Source organism: Ictidomys tridecemlineatus, chromosome 11, assembly GCF_052094955.1.
Source record: "Ictidomys tridecemlineatus isolate mIctTri1 chromosome 11, mIctTri1.hap1, whole genome shotgun sequence".
NCBI lineage: Eukaryota > Metazoa > Chordata > Mammalia > Rodentia > Sciuridae > Ictidomys > Ictidomys tridecemlineatus.
Window position 1 is genome coordinate 129,540,816 of NC_135487.1, and position 18,316 is coordinate 129,559,131.

The window sequence follows — 18,316 nt, forward strand, 5'->3', positions numbered from 1 at the left end:
ACTTAAAGTAATTACAGTGACTATGTAGCAACATGGAAAAATGCGCATGACCTCACGTTAGGTGGGGAAGGCAGGTTGCGGAGAGTGGGGGTGTGGGTGATGACTGCAGCCATGCCAGGTCCATGTGCGTAAGCACAGCCGCTCAACGCCAGCGCTGGCTCCAGGGCGATGTGGCTGGTGGGCGGCTCTCGGTGCCTGCTTGTTTGGGGTTGGGTTTTGCACTCCTATGGGAGTACTTGGCTGAAAGCACTCTGTGCAGGTATTTTACTGGCTCCTCTATGGCCTGCCCATCAATTCTAAAAGGGAAAGATCTTTTCATACTTGAAAATGATGCGGTAGGAGGCAAATCTTTGAGGAAGCATGAGCTGCACTCAACTGATTGCCGTTTCCTCCACAGTAAATGGAAGAGCTCCCCCTTTATACTGCTCTCTCTGACTGTTCCTAGCGAATCCAGAAACAAAGGCACTTCTCAGCACCTTCCCACAAACTCCCTCACAGGAATCAGGGGTTTACGACATGGTGCCGAGTCTGCAGTTGGCTATTGATATGAAAGGTCAAGGTCCAGTCCCCCAATGGGGTCAGTGACGCCACAGGTTGGGAACCCGGGAGACGTGCTTCTCATTGTCTTCCAGTCCTTGTGGGCAGTTCCAAAGCTGAGCCACAGGGCAGGCTCCCAAGGCCCAGCCCAGGAACAACAGGCCTCAGTAATCAGGCCACTGCCTGTCATCACGTCTTAGGTTGTCACAGCAGCACCCAGCTTACTGGCTGCAACCGGATCCTCCAGGCATTCCGAATATTTTCCACCTCAATCTGCCCCACATGGGTGGAGTGCAGAGGCCTGCGCTGTCCAGCGCCAGGTGAAACCTGCTTCCATTATTGAAAGATGATCGCTGTTACGCAAGGCTCCACTGTAATCAAGCACTAATTGGGGTTGATGAGTACAGCCTGCCCGGGCCCTTCCTACCCTGCGCTGGATTACTAACCACGTAGGGTCTAGATGGGAAAGCAGCCTGCGCCCGCGGGGTAGCCAGGACATGTTCAGGGAGCAGACCCAAGGGCTAATGACCTCTAACACGTGCGTGTGAGCAGGTGCAGGGAGTCTGGGGACAAACCAGGCCCAGGGCCTGCCTGCAGAGAGCTCAGGGCCTCGCCGAGGAAGCAGGCCCCACAACAAGTCAACGCAGAAGGGGCCAAACAAGAGTAGGGACGGGGTGCGGCCACACTTGTCTGAAGAATCTCAGTGGCATCAGGAAAGGGGCATGGGACGGGGCCTGGGCAGCACCTGCCCGTGCCCAGCCCACCCAGGGAGCAGCAAGAGACAGGCTGCACGGGCCACGACGCTCATGCTCTGTCCCCCGGGCCGCAGCCCCGCTGTTAGGCCCCTCCTCTCCCAGCGTCCCAGAGTCATATTTGTCCTATTTATAGGATGGCCTGTGTAGGTAAGAACTGTCCCAGAGCCCTATCTATAGCACATCTGCGATTTCATTCTCACTGATAACAAGGGAGATACAGGCTCTAGATGACGGTCTCCAACTTATCTTAATGCTCCTGGGTCCATGTTGTCGGGACACTCACAGAACTGAAAACCTGGGGCTTCGTGGGTTACAGCGTCCTTCAGAATTGACAACGTGAGCCACGGAAGTCCCCCTCGTGGTCCTCGAACACACTTTAAACCCTCCCCCCTCCAGATCGCTGCTTTTATTCTCTCTGTTTCTCCCGATCGCTTCTCACTCTACCGAGGCCTGAAGCCACAGCTGCTCCAAACCTCTCAGCCACCAGGCCCCGCTCCCAGGCAGCCTCTTCTGGGAAGCCTTTTTGGAATGACCCCCCTGCTCTCCTGGTACTTTGTACCCAGCTCTAGGGCTGCACGGGGAACATTCCACGCAGTATGTGGATCTCAGCAGCCTTCATCCCTGCTCCCCGGCAGCAGGCACCGAGCCCGGCACTCGGGTGTGCTCGATACCTGACGGCTGAGAGACTGACCTCCCGGGACAGACTCACACTCAGGTGACCAGAAGCACCATCCAGACCCACTTCCTGCACGCTGAGCACGCTGCTGTGGCAGGGAGCCCCAGTAACTTGTGAAGAACCAGCCTCCGTGGAGCTCAGCCACTCCCCTGTACACAGAAGGCCTCCACCAGCACCAGTCCCTACACGCGCCAGTTTCTAATGTTTACAGGAAACTTGGAACCGGTCAGGTGCCAGTCACCAATCACCCCTCCCAACAAGTGTTGATTGAGCACCCACTGTATACAAGGCACCCTCGTGTCAGTGACCCTTTCCTGGCCAGGAAGAGAAGTGGGAGGATCTTACCAGACACCAAAGATGAGATAAGATTGCTTATTTTTAGCTACTTGAAAAGACGATCTGATGGATGTTATCCTCAGTATATTTTTCTGAAATTTCCTGTAATGGGCTTTTCTTACTCTTATTGCCAGATTTTAAAATAAATAAGTAAAGTCAAAGTTTAAGACAGCAGAGTGGAAGTATCAATGGTATAAGGATATAGTCACTGATTAATGTTTATTGATTGATTGCCAATAGATTCCACTTTGTCACATACCTAGGCAGTCACTGTTGAGTGTGTGGGAATAGAAAAGGGGCAGCCAGGCGCGGGGGCGCAAGCCTGTGATCCCAGCATCTCGGGAGGCGGAGGCAGGAGGACCGGGGCAGGAGGACCGTGAGTTCAAAGCCAGCCTCAGCAATGGCGAGGTGCTAAGCAACTCAGTGAGACCCTGTCTCTAAATAAAATACAGAAAGGGCTGGGGATGTGGCTCAGTGGTTGAATGCCCCTGTATCTAATCTACAGTACAAAAAAAAAAAAAAGAGGGAGAGAGAAAGAAAGAAAAAAGAAAAATAAAAGGGCTGATGGGGCAGTGGAAAGGTGGAGAAGCGGGACCACAGAGGCTGAGGCCGTCTGAGGAGCAGTGTCACGGGGTACAGCCCCACACTGCCAGGGCTCTTCCCTAGTGCCTTTCTTTCCCTGGCCCAGCTCAACCCTTCTGAAGGCCTGGTCCCTAGAGCTGTTCTGCCCCTTTAATCACCCTGTCCTGCATGGGAACAAATGACCTGTCTTCTCATTTGGAACAAAGCAGAGATTGGGGGTGGTTTTCCAAAAGGAACTTGATTTGGAAAACCGAGAAGAAAGCAAACACCAGAGGACACACAGGAAGTGGCAGAGACAGGCTGCTGGACCAAGCACGGAGCCCCAGTGCCAGCGCATCTGCAGACCAGAGGCAGACCGGCCCAGGACCCCGGCCCAACACCCACCTCTGCTTTTTGGCTCTGCCTGCCCCCCGCCTGTTGCCCCCCACCTTCACTGGCACAGCCAAGGCCCGTGGGAAGAGGGCAGTGTGCTGTCTCTCACCTGGGCTGTCTGAACGATGCAAGTTCTACCTGCCTGCCCCCACCACCCCGGGAGCATCTCCAGAGGCCCCCTGGTCTCACTTCCAAGCCGTGGCCGCGGGCAGTGCAGACTGGGTTTCTCCCTTCTCCTGCTTTCCCGAAGTGCTACAGGAGATACCCCGTCCCCGTTCCCCGGGCTCGGCAGCTCTGGGGGTCTAGCTTCTCACTGGCGATCTGGAGACCTCCATCCCAGTGCTCACCGGACCCCCCTTCACCATCCTGCCCACACTCCCCTAGGGTCTCCCTCCCAAGCCGCTGAAATCTAGTGCCACCTCCACCCTGGCCCCTGGGCAGGACCTGCTGGAGCTCGTCTCCGGGTGAAGGTCTCCTGGAGCCCAGCAGCTGCTGCGGGCCATCCTGAGGGGGTGGTGCTCCCCACCTCTCAGCAGAACTGTCCCTAAGGTCAGCCAGGCTCAGGTCCCTGTGGCTCAGTTTTGCCCCGACCCCCGTGCCTACTTGTGCCTCCGACTGTTCTTATTGTTCCTGGAAGACACCCGGTGATCCAGCCCGAGCCCTCGGCCCCGTTCTGAAGACCCCTTCTCAAACCCCAGCTCTGCCATTGAACAGGCAGCAGACGTGACCCACTCATAACCTTCCTGGGGCGGGCCACACTGTAAAAGAGGGAAAACCATAATAACCGAATGGAGGGTGCCAGGAGGGGCCGTCCAGCAAAGGAGCCCTGTGAACTCATTCTGGGCGCTGACCATCTTGTGGGCCTCTGCCGCAGGCGGATTCGCAGCCTCGCCCTCTGGTCTTCACCACCTCAAATACCTTGTCTCTGGTCCAGGACCCTGGAGTCTGGTGCTGCCTGTGTCGCCTCTCTGCTATACCCCAGATGAACGCTAGGTGGCAGCCTGGCCACGGGCCTCACAGGACCCAACCTCTAAACCAAGGGAGGCCACAACCTGGTGACCCTGTGACAGGCGGGAATCCCGTGACACCCAACTCTGCGTGCCTTCTTTCCCACGACTGCTGGAAGCAGAGACGCAAGAAAAACTTCCTGCTACGAAACACAAGCGGAAGGCTTGGTGACAACAAGAGGGGACTGGGATGTGATCCCAAGTCAGCTCTTCCTTCCTGGAACAGAGGCGCGACAGCCCTCGGCCGAGGGTGGACGATGTGGAGGCCTGGGTGGCAGAAGAGGGCGTAGCTTGGTGGCCCGTGAGCCCAGAAGGCTGCACTGCCTACAGGGGCTGGGGTTCCCTGTGGACTGTGGTCCAGGTGACCCTCTGCCATCCCACTGAGCCGGGACACAGGCTTTCCGCTCTCAACCCTCTCTACCGACTTCTTTCCCTCCACCCACAAGCTTGGCCAAGCCCTCCTTAGCCTGGGTCTCCCTGGCCACCGCCCTGTCCTTTTGCCTCAGCGTCTTAGCCATGCATACTGAATAGTTGTCTGCTCTCTCTCCTCCTGTCCAGCCAGATGCATTCTGACTCTGTCCTACAGGTCAAGACCTGTCCTGCTGGGCAGGTGGCACAGGCCTGTAATCCCAGCCGTATCGGAGGCTGAAGCAGGAGGACTGCAAGTTCACGGCCAGGCCGGGCAGCTTAGTGAGTCCCTGCCTCAAAATCACAAATAGCAAGGGCTGGGGCTGTCGCTCAGTGGTAGAGCTCCCTGGGTTCAATCCCAGTGTGCGGGCAGGGCGAGTGTGTCTCTGGCACCAGCCATCGTCACGGTCAATGCCAAGGACCTTTTCAGTCTTCATCCTACTGTGCTCTTGGATGCAGGCCCCTGACCTCTTCTTAACACACCTCTTTCCCTGTTCCCCTCCAACCCTCTTTAAAACATTCTTGATCTGCTTTATACACTCAGCTCAAACCCAATACTCTCAACGCTTTCACTAGAATCTCTATTCTGGAGAGTTCCAGTCTTAGTACGTGACATCCTCAGCCCCGGAACTGAACTCAGCTCTCGGCCCTCGACCGGATTCAACCGGTTCCTCCTCCTTTGTTCTCTTCCTCGGTGAAAGGCCTCACCAAGGAACCCCTGGTGGCCACAGTCACCAGGAACCTGCCCTGCGTGACCCCACCCGGCTCACATGGCCTGATAGCCCACGGGGCCTTGTCAGCCCTACCCCTCAGCACCTCCCACAGCCCTGGCCCTCCCCGTCCCCTGCCTCAGCCTCTGTCTTGCCCACCCACATGAGCCTCCTAACTGGTCTCCTGCTTTCTCATCTGTCCCCCTCCCCACGCATCATCCTCCACTGCAGGCAGTGTTCTTTATAAAATGCAAAGCTGAGCAAGTCACTTCTGTGCTCAGAACCCCTCGGTGCCCTGCAGGAGGTGTGCAGATGCTGCTGCAGGGTCCCCGAGGACTTCCTGACCTGTTCTGCCCATCATCTCTGCCAGGTTGCTTGGCAACCTCCACCCCCTAGAGCTCTCTCTCTCTCCTCTCTGCCCCATCAGCCAAAGTGTTGGTGGGCATCCCGTGGCTTCGCCTTCTCTTGAACCATGTGTCTGGACTGCTTTTGCCACCTCCCTTTTGCCCACTGAGACTCAGCTCAAGAACTGTCTGTCCCAATCCCTGATCCCAATTCTGCATGACCCTTCTGGGGGTTTCCTTGACCAAAGTGTTAAGGGCTGAAGTTGTGTGAGCACCTGTCACTAGACTCCGTTTGAGGGCAGGAAATGTGCACTCTTGGACTTTGAGTTCCCTGCACCAACATTCACCCCCTACCCTCGGAGGTAAGGCACATGATTGTTGGACAGGGTCATGACTGATGGAAAAAACGGAGAACTGTAGTCAAGAAAAGGTCCCTGCTTATCCAGAGGTAGTCTGTTCAGCCTCAAGAGCTCGCTGCTGCCAGACCGGGGACACGGGAACAGCGCAGCGAAGCTCTGTGATCAGACGCAGAGGCGACCTCGCCGTGGTCTTGTCTGCAGAAGGAGGCCGGGGCGTGCCAGCATGCCAACCTGCGGAAGTCCAGAACAAAAGCACAAGGTGGAGCCGCTAGGAACGACTTAAAGGATGCAAACATTTCTAAAGACAAAGAGGGCCTCTTCCTCCACCAGATGCAGGGGCACACACCCATGATCTCGTGACTCAGGAGGTCACAAGGTTGAGGCCAGCCTGGGCGACTTCGGGAGATCCTGAGAGATTGGGGATAATTCAGTGGTGAGGCACCCCTAGCTTCAGTGCCCAGTTCCAAGTAAATAAATGAATGAGCTCTTGCTCCCACTGATGGAAGCAGGGAAGCAGCACTGGTGACTCCAACAGCCCTGCGCACGTTTTCCAGCCTGGGACGTCGTTCGGCTTTGCTCGCTGTCCCCACCACACCTCAGGACCAGCGAGCATGCCCTACCTGAGCCGCCTTCGCAGAGCCAGCCGCCCCGGCCTGAACTGACGTCACAGTCCCAATCCCTTGGGACAGATCCTTCACGTTTCTGATCTTAAACCGTGTTTCACAGGACTGTCTTGGTCCATGTCCGAGGCCCAGCAGGGAGGAGCAATTTTTTAACCCATGTCCCATGGTTCTAGTCCTGTGTCCTGAGCATTGGATAAATACCCACTGAATTGAATCCCAATTTTCTTTAAAATATATATATTAGTTGTTGATGGGCCTCTATTTTGCTTATTTATTTATATGTGGTGCTGAAACTCAAACCCCATGCCTCACACACATGCTGAGTGAGCGCTCCACCACTGAGCTACAATCCCAGCCCTGAATCCCAATTTTCAAAGCACTGAGAAGTTCACAAGTTCAGAGAGAGAAGATAGAAGTGATGGTGCGGGAGGAGCTCAGCCGGGAGCACTTCCTGGAAGAGGTGTCCCTGGAGGAGGCTGAGCAAGGAGGGACGGGAAGCATGCACCCCGAGTCCCTGCATGAGTCGGACTGTCATCTTGGCTCCTGGGAGGGGAAGGCTGGGCTTTTCTCCTTCTTTACCCTTTGCTCCCACCTAAGTATAGGGCGGCAGCAGGATCCCTGAGCAGTCAAAAATGCGGCCTCCCAGGACGGACTGCCCAGGGTAAATCCTAGCACAGCCAGTGAATAGCCCCGTGACCTTGGGTGGCCACTTCATCTCCCAGGTCGTTTCCTCAATTGTGAAGGATGGATAAAATAATACCCACCTCACTGGATTGCGTGACAATTAAATGAGTCGATCTATGCAGGGCCTCGAGTAGCTGTCTAAACCTAAGCTGAGTGCTCTGCTCACTTCATCCTTTAATCCTCAAACAGCTCCGGGACAGCGGGTGTTGTTTTCATCCTCGGTCTGCAAGCGAGGAAACCCAGATGGGAATATGTTCCCTATTGTGAGGCCGCAGCAGGGAGATCAAAGCTAACACAAGGGCAGTTGGCCCATTCTCCCCAGCAAGGTGGAACATTCCCCGGAGGTGACACACTTGGTCCTACCCACACAGTCCCCACGCCCAGCACTTCTCGTGAAGAAGCAGGCTCATGACTCATGCTCAGAACAGTGAATTTCCCTGGGTCGTAATTCATGACCATCTGCAGAACACTTTTACATGCCACCCTCCCTGCAAGCCAAGGAGAGAGCCTCCATCCAAGCTTTTCAGGGGAGCAGCCCAAGCCCAGAGAGGCTAGGACCTGCCCAAGATGGCACCGGGGAGTGTGGGGGGCAGCTGCCCCAGCCCTGAGAGGGAACAACAGGCATCAGGCAGCTGACCCAAACCTCGTGTCCCCCACGCCCTCTCCAGAGCCTGCCCCCCCACACACATCAGCTCCAGCCTCCACCCAGAGCCTCCACGGCTGCTAGACCTGCCCACCCACCTGTCAAGAAGGTCAGGGAGTCTACAGAGAGAACAGGTCCAGAGACGATGGGAAGAAGCAAGCCAGGAGGAAAGTATGGTTCAAGGCCAAAGGAAAAGGATGGAAAGGTCCCTTTCAAAGTAAAAGAGTTCAGTTTGGAAGATGGTAGTCAGGAGAAGTGCACTAAAGCAATGAACCAAGAATTTAGACACAAAATACCAGCATCCAATAAATGGAGAGGAAAAAATAAGGTTCTCACAATCAATGAAAAAAAATCAAATCATGCACTGGGATACACGGATTCAAGAGGCAGATGTTTAAAATTGTAGCTCGTGGCTTCATTGACTTTGTAGGGGCTGACCTCACTGGATTGCATGACAATTAAATGCGTTGATCTATGCAGGGCCTCGAGTAGCTGTCCAAACCTAACCTGAGTGCTCTGCTCACTTCACCCTTTAATCCTCAAACAGCTCCATGACAGCGGGTGTTGTTTTCATCCTCAGTTTGCAAGTGGGGAAACCAGCAAGGTCATGTGGCCTGTGGTATGTAAAAGACTTAAAATTACTACAGTTCTTTGGCCTCCATGATTGGGGGGCGTACCTGGGATTGAACTCAGGGGCACTCGACCACTGAGCCACATCCCCAGCCCTATTTTATATTTTATTTAGAGACAGGGTCTCACTAAGTTGCTTAGCACCTCGCCAATGCTGAGGCTGGCTTTGAACTTGGGATCCTCCTGCCTCAGGCTCCCGAGCCACTGGGATTACAAGTGTGTGCCACTGCGCCCGGCTGAATTTCTTAATGCTTATCAGAAGGAAAAGTTTATGAATAGGCACAAAAGCATATGGTGAAGAATATTCATGTAGCATGTTTTATAAAAGGAGAAAAAAGGCAACCAAAATTGCTAAAGAAAGGAATGATTAAATAAGTAATACCACTTCCATTCAGTAGAATCTTTGCACCACTACAATGGTGTAAAAAAGTTGAGGATTATTTAATGATCTTTTAAAAGTTGATTTCCCCTTAATAAGTGAAAAGTAGGTAAAATAAAGTATATAATAAATGCACAAAATAGAAGTCTATAGGAGCTCTATAATGGAGCCATGAAAAGCCCAGACTCCAGAGTCAGAACGCTAGAGACTGACTGTGCTGCCCTTCACTAGCTGTGTGTGGCCTTCAGAAAGACACTTAATGTCTCTGTGCCTTTTTTTTTTTTTTTTTTTTTTTTTTTTTGGTGGTGCTGTGGTTGAACCCAGGGCCTTGTGCGTGCAGGGCAAGCATTCTACCACCTGAACTACATCTCCAGCCCCTCTCCGTGCCTTTTTTTTTTTTTTTTTTTACCTCATCTGAATATGAAAATAATAGTGGAAGCTACTCACTGATGTTGGTAAGACTGAATGACTTTATATCTGTGCAGGGTACGTATGATCAGGTAGCGTCATCTGTGCTATCTGTGTGCATAGGAAAATGGCAGGAAGATGTACACTAATGACTATTTCTGGTGGGTGAAACTACAGTAACGTGTATTCTTTTTGTTATTCTGATTCTCCAAATTTTCTTTCAAGTACATGCAGTAATTTTAATAATAAGAAAAGACTTTAATTAAAAATAAAGAAGACTGGAGTGTACTTCTTGGGAAAAAAGACAATAAATAAAAGCCAAGACCAAGGTACTATGGATCCAGGAGGGAAGCCCTGGGGAGAGCAGAGTGCCAGCACTTTGTGGGTTGACTGGCAGGACCTGGTGTGGGAGCCACACTGGGTTGCCACGCCTTGCAGTCCTGATGCACCAGGGGATGTGAAGGATCAGTGCAGCCTGGCGCAGTGGTGCCCTGACTCGTGACTCAGCTTTTCCCCACTCGGAGACCAGGCCAGTCTTCTGAGTGGGCACACCCTGGGGTTGAGCTACACTCACCTGTTGCTTTGTAACCCTACCCCTTTGCCCTGTGGGATAGAATGTTCCATGGAAAGGCCTCTGTGTGTCCCCTTCTGTTGCTCTGCCCTTGGGTGTGGCCTACCTAGCTGTCAGTCAACCTGCTGACAGTGGACATCCTGGAGCTAGGCTCAGCCCCCTGAAACCTGACCCCCTGCCTCATTTGAATGGCTTTTCCCCCAATAAAAGGGTTCAGCACGTGCTCTCTCTCTGTTTTTGCGGATCCCCTAAGGTCAGAGGAGCCGTCACAGGGCCCAAAGAAAAGGTCTCTCTGTCTCTTGTGTGATTATTTTTTGCACCCAGTCCCCCTGGAGTGACCCTGGTGTTTTAGTCTTGAGAAATGCTACACTTTGGTTTCTAGTTTTGGTCAGTCACCAGCCTGGATATTGCTAGGAGAGAATTTTTAGATGTGAGTAGCATTTCCACCAGCAGACTTAGAGTAAAGCAGGAACCCCATGTGTGGGTGGGCTTCACCTGACCAGTGGAGGGTCTCCTGGCGGAAGACTGGCTTCCTCTCGGGGGAAGGAATTCCACCTTCTCTTTGCCTTTAGAATCAAGACTGCACCATCTGCTCCTGCAGGATTTGCAGCCCATGGCCTGCCTTGTAGGTGTCAGACTGGCCAGCCTCCACAATTCCATGAGCCGATTCCTTAAAATTCCTTAGGATAGACTCTCGGCCCTCTCTCTTCATTTCTCTCTAGGCATCTCCAGCTGGTTCTGTTTTTCTGGAGAATTCTAATACACAGACCATGTGGAGAAACAGTGGGAATGAGAGGGCAACTCTCCTAACCCCAGCGCAGCGCCCCGCATCTACAGCCTCCCTCTGCAGGGTGGGAGGGTGCGCGGACTGTAAGCTCCAGCGCCTCGGTTGGTCCTCCTCACTCCGTGGAGACCGTGGGGACCTGCTCAGGAAAGCCCAGTGAGGTCTGCTTGCCCTGGAAGGTGTGTGTGGACACAGCCCCTGGGTTGAGAGACAGCAGAAACACGTTCCCCCTGGTGGTGGAGCAGGGGTGGCCTTGTCCAGGTCACACCCGAGGACCTCAGTTTCTGCCTGCTGTGCTGGTTTCTGCAAAGACAGGTGACCTGAGCCGAAGCGCAGGTGTGGCACCAGGTGAGATGCAGAGACTGTGGACACAGAGTGGCAGTGAGCGCCGTCCCCTCCCCCATCAGATAGGACATAAAACTCAGGTCTTAGGAGCTACAGCAAAAACAACAAAAGGTGATAGAGCCCACGGGACCATACAAATGTTTTCCTCTTCATTAAAACTTAATTAAAACCCATCACAACAGAGCTCACAACCACAGGGAAGTGTGTCCAGGGGACCGCGGCTTCCTCCCAGTTGGCACCTGGTGAGCCCCACGGGTGCGGTCTTCTCTGGATCTCCTCCCCGTGCAGTTCGAGTTCCGTCTCAGCTGTTGTCGACCTCTCCCTGAAACAGCCACGGGGGCTTGTGCCACAGCTTTTAGGGAAGTGGCCGAGAATCTCCTGTCTTTCCGCTTTGTGGTCAGAAGTTCAGAATTGTCATCTGTAACTCAGATGACTTCTGAGGCACGTTGGAACTGAAGAAGGTGTACCCTCTACAGGTGAGCGCACGCACACACACACACACACACACACACACCTCATTGTCCAACCACGTTGCATTACAAAACCTCCCACATGCCACGAGTCCTCTGGTTTTCTGTTTGACACATCAAATCCTCCTGAGTGAGGGCCTTGAGCTCAACCCTGAACATCCAGCACCCTCAGTCCTCAGTGCTCCGTTTACCCGTCAGCAGGAGGACCTTTAGGACTCTCATCATTTTACACAGTCCATCCACCACTGGAAAAGGCATCGCATCAGCTTCACTTCCCGAGACGAGGTCAAGGCTCAGGGAAGCCCCAGGATTTGCCCTACGTCACTGAACTTGTAAGTGAAGGACAGGATACATCCTGAGGTCAAAGTCCTCAGTTTCCATTTTAGTGACAACGACGAAAATGTCATGACTGCCTAAGAAGGGAAGGATTCAGAAGCAAGGAGAAGCTCTTGGCTGGTGATACCAGAAGAGGCTGAAACCCGCTGTCAGGTGTCACACCACGTGTGCCTCAGGGCACCACATCTGAGGATCGCCGTCCCATGGGGCCACGGTGGCCAGGCCAGTCCTCCTCACTAGGACCCCTGCCTTGGTCCTCGTTCCCACGCTGCTCCAGGGCTGTTGAAAGAGGCTGTTGACAAAAATATCCTCCCCACTGTGTGTGGGCATTCGTGCCCCCCACCACCACCCGCAGCCCACCAGGTAGCAAGTGCACACAGGAAGAAACCAGCAAGGTCACAGCTCCAGTCTCCTCTCCACCCAAACCATCAGGGTGACTTTGGACATGTCGTTTCACCTCCTTGAAACTTAGGTCCCTCTTATGAAATACGGGAATAATAAGAAGCTTTCAGCCAGGCATGGGGGCACACAGCTGTAATCCCAGAGATTAGGAGACTGAGGCAGGAGGACCTCAAGTTCAAATCCAGCCTCAGCAACTGAGCAAGGACCTGTCTCACGATAAAAAATGAGAAGAGCTGGGGCACTATTACTGTATGTACATATGGGACCGCATGACCAATGGGATCCTACAACATGCACACTCAGAAAAGTGACATCATATCCCATCTAGGAGTGATAGGTCAAAGTGCATCAATGCATTCTACTGTTGTGTATAACTAATTAAAACAAAATTAAAAAATAATAAAAAAATAGAGCTGGAGATGTGGCTGAGTGGTTAGGTGCCCCTGGGCTCTGTCCTTTTAGCACGTGAGAAGGTGAGAAGTAGCGGCATGAATGTGTGGGAGTTCCCTTCGCACAGTGGCCAGCACACAGCTGTGCACCATCAACAGCTGGTGAGCCTCAAACTGAGGCCCAGTCTTTTACCCATAAATGAGCTGATCACACTGGGCTCCCGAGGTCTCTTCCAGACTCATCCTCTGCAATGCCTCCCGGTGCCTGTAGTCAGGACATTCACCTCACCTGACTTTTGCTTCTAAGTCCTGAGTGGATCTTGGTTGCTGTGGCTGTTCTTGGCAGCCTAGCATTGCCACCAGCCAGCCTTCTTGCCTAGGTCCAGCCCCCAGTGACAGCCAGTGACTTAGACCCAGTTGTCAGGCCCCTACTGGCGTGCACTCCCCTAACCTCTGTCTTGGCCACTGCTGCCCCCTCACCAGCATTTATTTGAAAATTATTAGCACACACAGGTGCCATTTATGTATTCTATAGGCGGTAATATACGGCAGGCACATGAATTTGTGGAATAACTGTAAAAGCCACCAAGCACCCAAAACCTCCAATCCAAGGAGCAGGAGACTGAAAGCAGGTTCTGAGCACTCAGATGCGAGGACTTGGAACCCAGACAGCCCATCGTGTCCCCGTGGAATCTCCATGTGCCAATCAGTGGAGGCAGGGTCACCACACAGCTGTTCTACTATTGCAACACGAAAGTTGTACACATTGAATATTATTTCTGTTTCAAAGGGAACTAGACTTCACTTTGGATGGATCTACAAATAATAGCTCCTCAATGTTAGCTTTATGATCCTGTTACTCTGAAATAATAATGATATATTAACTAATAAGGAAATTGAAGAAAGTCTGTGGTAAATCCTTTTGAGGAAAAAAAATGTGTATTCCTGTGTTAGTGAATAATCACTCACTTTTTTTTTCTAATTTCTATTTTTGGGTTTTCCAAGGTGTGTGTTATTTATTTCTTTATTTTCGGTACCTGGGATTAAACTCAGAGGCACTCGGCCACTGAGCCACATCCCCAGCCCTATTTTGTATTTTATTTAGAGACAGGGTCTCACTGAGTTGCTTAGTGCCTCACTTTTGCTGAGGCTGACTTTGAACTCGTGATCCTCCTGCCTCAGCCTTCAGAGCCGCTGGGATTATATATTATTTATTATTTATTGATAAAGCTTCTTAAAAATTAGAATGATTCATATATGTTCCTTTTCTATGTATTCAAAACAACCTACTCACGTCCACTATTATAATTTTTATTGGTGCATATTAATTATACAGAATAGTGGGTTTCAGTGTGGCATGCACATAACAAAATTTGACCAATTTCATTCCCCACTATTTCCCCTTGCCCTCTCTTCTTCCTTCCCCCAATCCTCTTCTTCTACCCTAAATATTGACCTTCTATTTTCATGATATCCCTTTTTTTTCTCTCTCTCTCTCTAGTTTCCACCTATAAAACATATGACCTTTATCTTTCTGAGTCTGGCTTATTTCACTTAACATGATGCTCTCCAGTTCCACCCATTTTCCTACAAATGATAGAAGTTCCTTGTTTCTCATAGCTGAGTGAAACTCCATTGTGTGTGAGTGTCTGTGTATCATATTTTTTAATCCATTCATCTGCTGATGGACACCCATAATAAAGCTATTCTAAATTGTGCTTCTATAAATATGTGGAAGCCATTGCTAAAGTATGCTGTCTTTAATTCTTTTGGATAAATACTGAGAAGTGATCACGACAACTATTTTAAGACAACAACAACAATATCTGCTTTAGGCAGTTTGTCATCAATGTGACCAAATCATCTGAAAGAACAACTTGGAGGAGTAGAAGTTTATTTGGGGTCATGGATTCAGAGGTCTCAGTCCATAGATGGTTGACTCCAATGCTCTGGGCCTAAGGTGAGACAGAATATCATGGAGGAAAGACCCGGTGGAGGAAAGCTGCTCGGCTAATGGTAGTGTCAGGAAGCAGAGGAAAGAGAGAGGCAAGGGGGAGAAAACCCTTCCAGAGCACACCCTAGTGATCTATGTCCTCCAGCCCAGCCTTCTGCCTCCACTTCCCACTCAGTCTATTCAAACTCGGCTGGACGGGTTAGGTTACAGCTCTCACACCCTTTACCTCTTTACCTCTGTATTACCTCTTTACCTCTGTATTAACAGGAGCTCAAGGGAACACTCCATATCCAAACCACAATATCCTACCTGTGTTTTAAAGTTCCTGAGTTTACAATGCATTTTCACAGTGTATGTTTTTAGTCTCACAATAACCATCTGGTGTAAGCAAAGGCTGTCACTGTTTACAGCCAGGGAAACTGAGGCTCCAGAGGTTAAGGGACATGACGATAAAGTTGTGGCTAAGAACCACATCTGTGTGTCTTCTCATCCTCCCAGTGCCAGCTTCATCAAGGTGGCAGTCATTACAGGAGCCCCTGAAGTGACACTCTGCTTAAACTTTGCATACCCTTGGCCTTCCATTGTTGCTCAGTTTGCTCAGAACACCCTGTCATTACATTTTAATCCTGGGAAGATCCCTTTGGAGGGGAGGTGCTTTGATTAATGGAGAAGGAAACAGGCAAATGCTGTCCAACCCTAGAGAGGTCCAACACTAACAGGTTTGCAGGGTTAAAACCTGCACAAATCCAGTCCCTTATGACTTAGAGCTACATTAAAGATTTTTCCCACTCTGATCCTGGGATCCGCTCTTGGCCTCGGATGCAGAGGTATCCCACTTCACTCCCAATAAGCAGAATGAAGCACAGTGGCTCTAGGTGGGTGGATATATGGAGACAGGTTTGGGTGACATATCACTCCATGCTCGTGTTTCGGGAGAAAGTTGGGTTCTCCTAAGACATGAACAGGGCTTCCATATCAAGTTGTCACATATCTACTGCAAACCAGTCTTGTCCTCAAAAAGGAGCTTAATCTACCAAGATGATTAAGCAAATAAACAAGCAATCATCACGACAGTGTAAAAGAAGTTCTGTGAAAGATGCAGCAACAGGAGTATTGAGAGCAAGCTAAGAGGTTAGGAGACCTTGTCTGTTTGGGACACTCTGGGAATCTGTTGTGGGGGAAGTGATATTCAGGTTGTTCTGAACGGGGGGAGGGCATCCCATGGAGGAGACGGAGAAGGCTTCAAGCCAAATGAAGAGTTTGCAGGGAGTCAAGGAGGCAGAGGGAGCTGTATTGAGGAGGATGGTAGGTCCACGATTTTGACCAGGATCAAGGACATAGTGAGCCATGACATAAGCCAACAAACCCTTGGCAGCACGAGGACATTGCAGAGTTCTGGGAAAGGTGAAGCAGGAGAAGGAAGAGCTCCCCTCGCCCCCACTCCTGCTGTGAGCCTTCTTCTCTTTCCAGTGGGAAGGAGGAGGGTGGGAACTGTGCTCGCTTGCCCTTGGAGCTCTGCCTATGGGTTGGACACCTGGATCTGGGGTTTTCAGAGTCCCCGAGATATGGCACATTCCAAGGTTCCTGCCCAGATCATGTGCCTCTGCCTGGACTAGAACTCAGAAACAACAAAGCCAACACAACCTGTCAAGTCAGGGATTAGACCCAAAAGTTCCCCTAGATCCTCACTAAGCCACTGGAAACTGTGTCACCAGGGACATCTCAGGTATTTGCCTAATCCTTCCTGGTATTTCCAGGGCTGGACTTGGCACTTGGGCTTCTGGGATGCTTCGACTAGGGCCTATGTGGAGTGTTTGGAGAGAATAAGTTCTTGTTGAAGTACAGAGAGGATAAGGAATCCCAGAGCTGTTCACTAGGATTCCCCCCAACCCTTGCAAGAATATGCACCCAACACCCAATCATTCAGTTAGGATATGTGGCCAACAGACAATTCCCCCTTCACCCAATCAACCTCAGACAACAGCTCTCTAGCTTCTCTAAAGAATCAGAATTTTTCCAGCTGATATTTTGGAGGGGAGATATTAATGGCCACCTGTTAGCCACCCCCACTGCCAGCCCCTGTCCCACATCACCACTGTGTACTCTTGGGTAAAGGTGAAGGTGTCCTGTGAGCAGGTTGCTTCAAGGGGTGGATTGGCTGCTGCTGTTATGACAGCCAGGCTTTCTCAGAGTTAGCACTCACTTGCCACCTGACCCCAGAGAAGCCAGATGGCTTACCCTGGCACCTCCCTATTCCTCCCATTCACCAGCCAGTAGGACATGGTGGCAGATACTGATGAAGCTGCACTGGAAGAGATGCTCAGCTAGACAGATGATGTTTGTCCACAGGACACCCTCTGTTGGTCCCCTTAAGTCCCTTCCTCCTTGGGACAAGCCTTGAGCAGTCAGGAGATGATGACATGACAATGACATGTGGCAGGAGAGAAACCAGGGAAGGCTCCCTCCATAAAAGCCCAGCAGTTCTCCCAGGCTGAGCTTACCAACGCTTTGGCCAATGTTCTAGATTGTGCCCCTGAAGTGCAGGGTAGTGGACATCAGGGTGAAGGGGGACTCTTCCCTTGGGTTTTCCCCAGTGTCCACAGAGCCACTGGGTCTGTGAGCTTGCCCTACTCGTTACCCTCCGTGGTCCTTCAGCTGGTCCATTTAGGGCTGAGCTGGAACATGCCACTCCAACCTGGGTTTAAGTCGAAGGAGATCCATGTTCAAGAAGCCCAGCCAAGAGAGAGGGCAGAGGGGCTGAGAGACGGGTTCTGAAGTTGGATGGGTCTAGGTTCTATCCTGTGTTCACCATTTATCTTCTGTCTTTGGGATGTTAGGTCAGTTGTTTAAATGGTAGGTTTTTCCATTTTCCATTTGTGAAATCGGAACAATAGCTCTGCTGCCATAGGGTGGTTGTGAGGTGAAATGAAATGATGCGTTTCAGCTCTTGTCACAGTGTCTGCACGTGGCAGACCCTCGGTATTAGCAAATAAAGTAGAATAAAGGCAGCAAACCTGTCACGACCCCCTTGCCCGCAAGGAAGACGCGACTCAGGAATCTTCTTTCAGCAGTTTATTCAGGCCCTTGACATTCTTCTAATAATTCTTCTAATCCCCGGAATAATAATTGGATGCCCCTCCCAGCCTTAATAAAGCACCGCGAACCCCAATGCGAAGCTGCCACGTGGACCCTTCTCACAGGGTGCTAGAGAACGACACGCCAACTTTCTCTGATAAGGAGTTGACAATACGCCAACTCTCTCTGATAAGGAGTTGTCCTTCACAGACCACAGCGGAGCCATCGCCATCATGTAATGGCGACCACAGTCCGCAGGAACGGCTCACCACACAAACCAGCATGAGCATGGGCACAGGGGTGTTGCTAAATAGGTCTTAATCCGCCATGCTCCTGAGCACTGATCCTGTGACGCACAACACGTGGTGTTTGACTATATTTTCTATTTGAATATTTTATGAAATTCTTTTATTATTAAATAGTTATTTTGGTATGAATGGTCTCTTCACCCAATTAGACTGATTTAGTAAGCAGATCTTACTCATTTGTAGTCCTCTAAGTTTAGCAAATCCTGGCTGAATCAAATAATAGTAAATC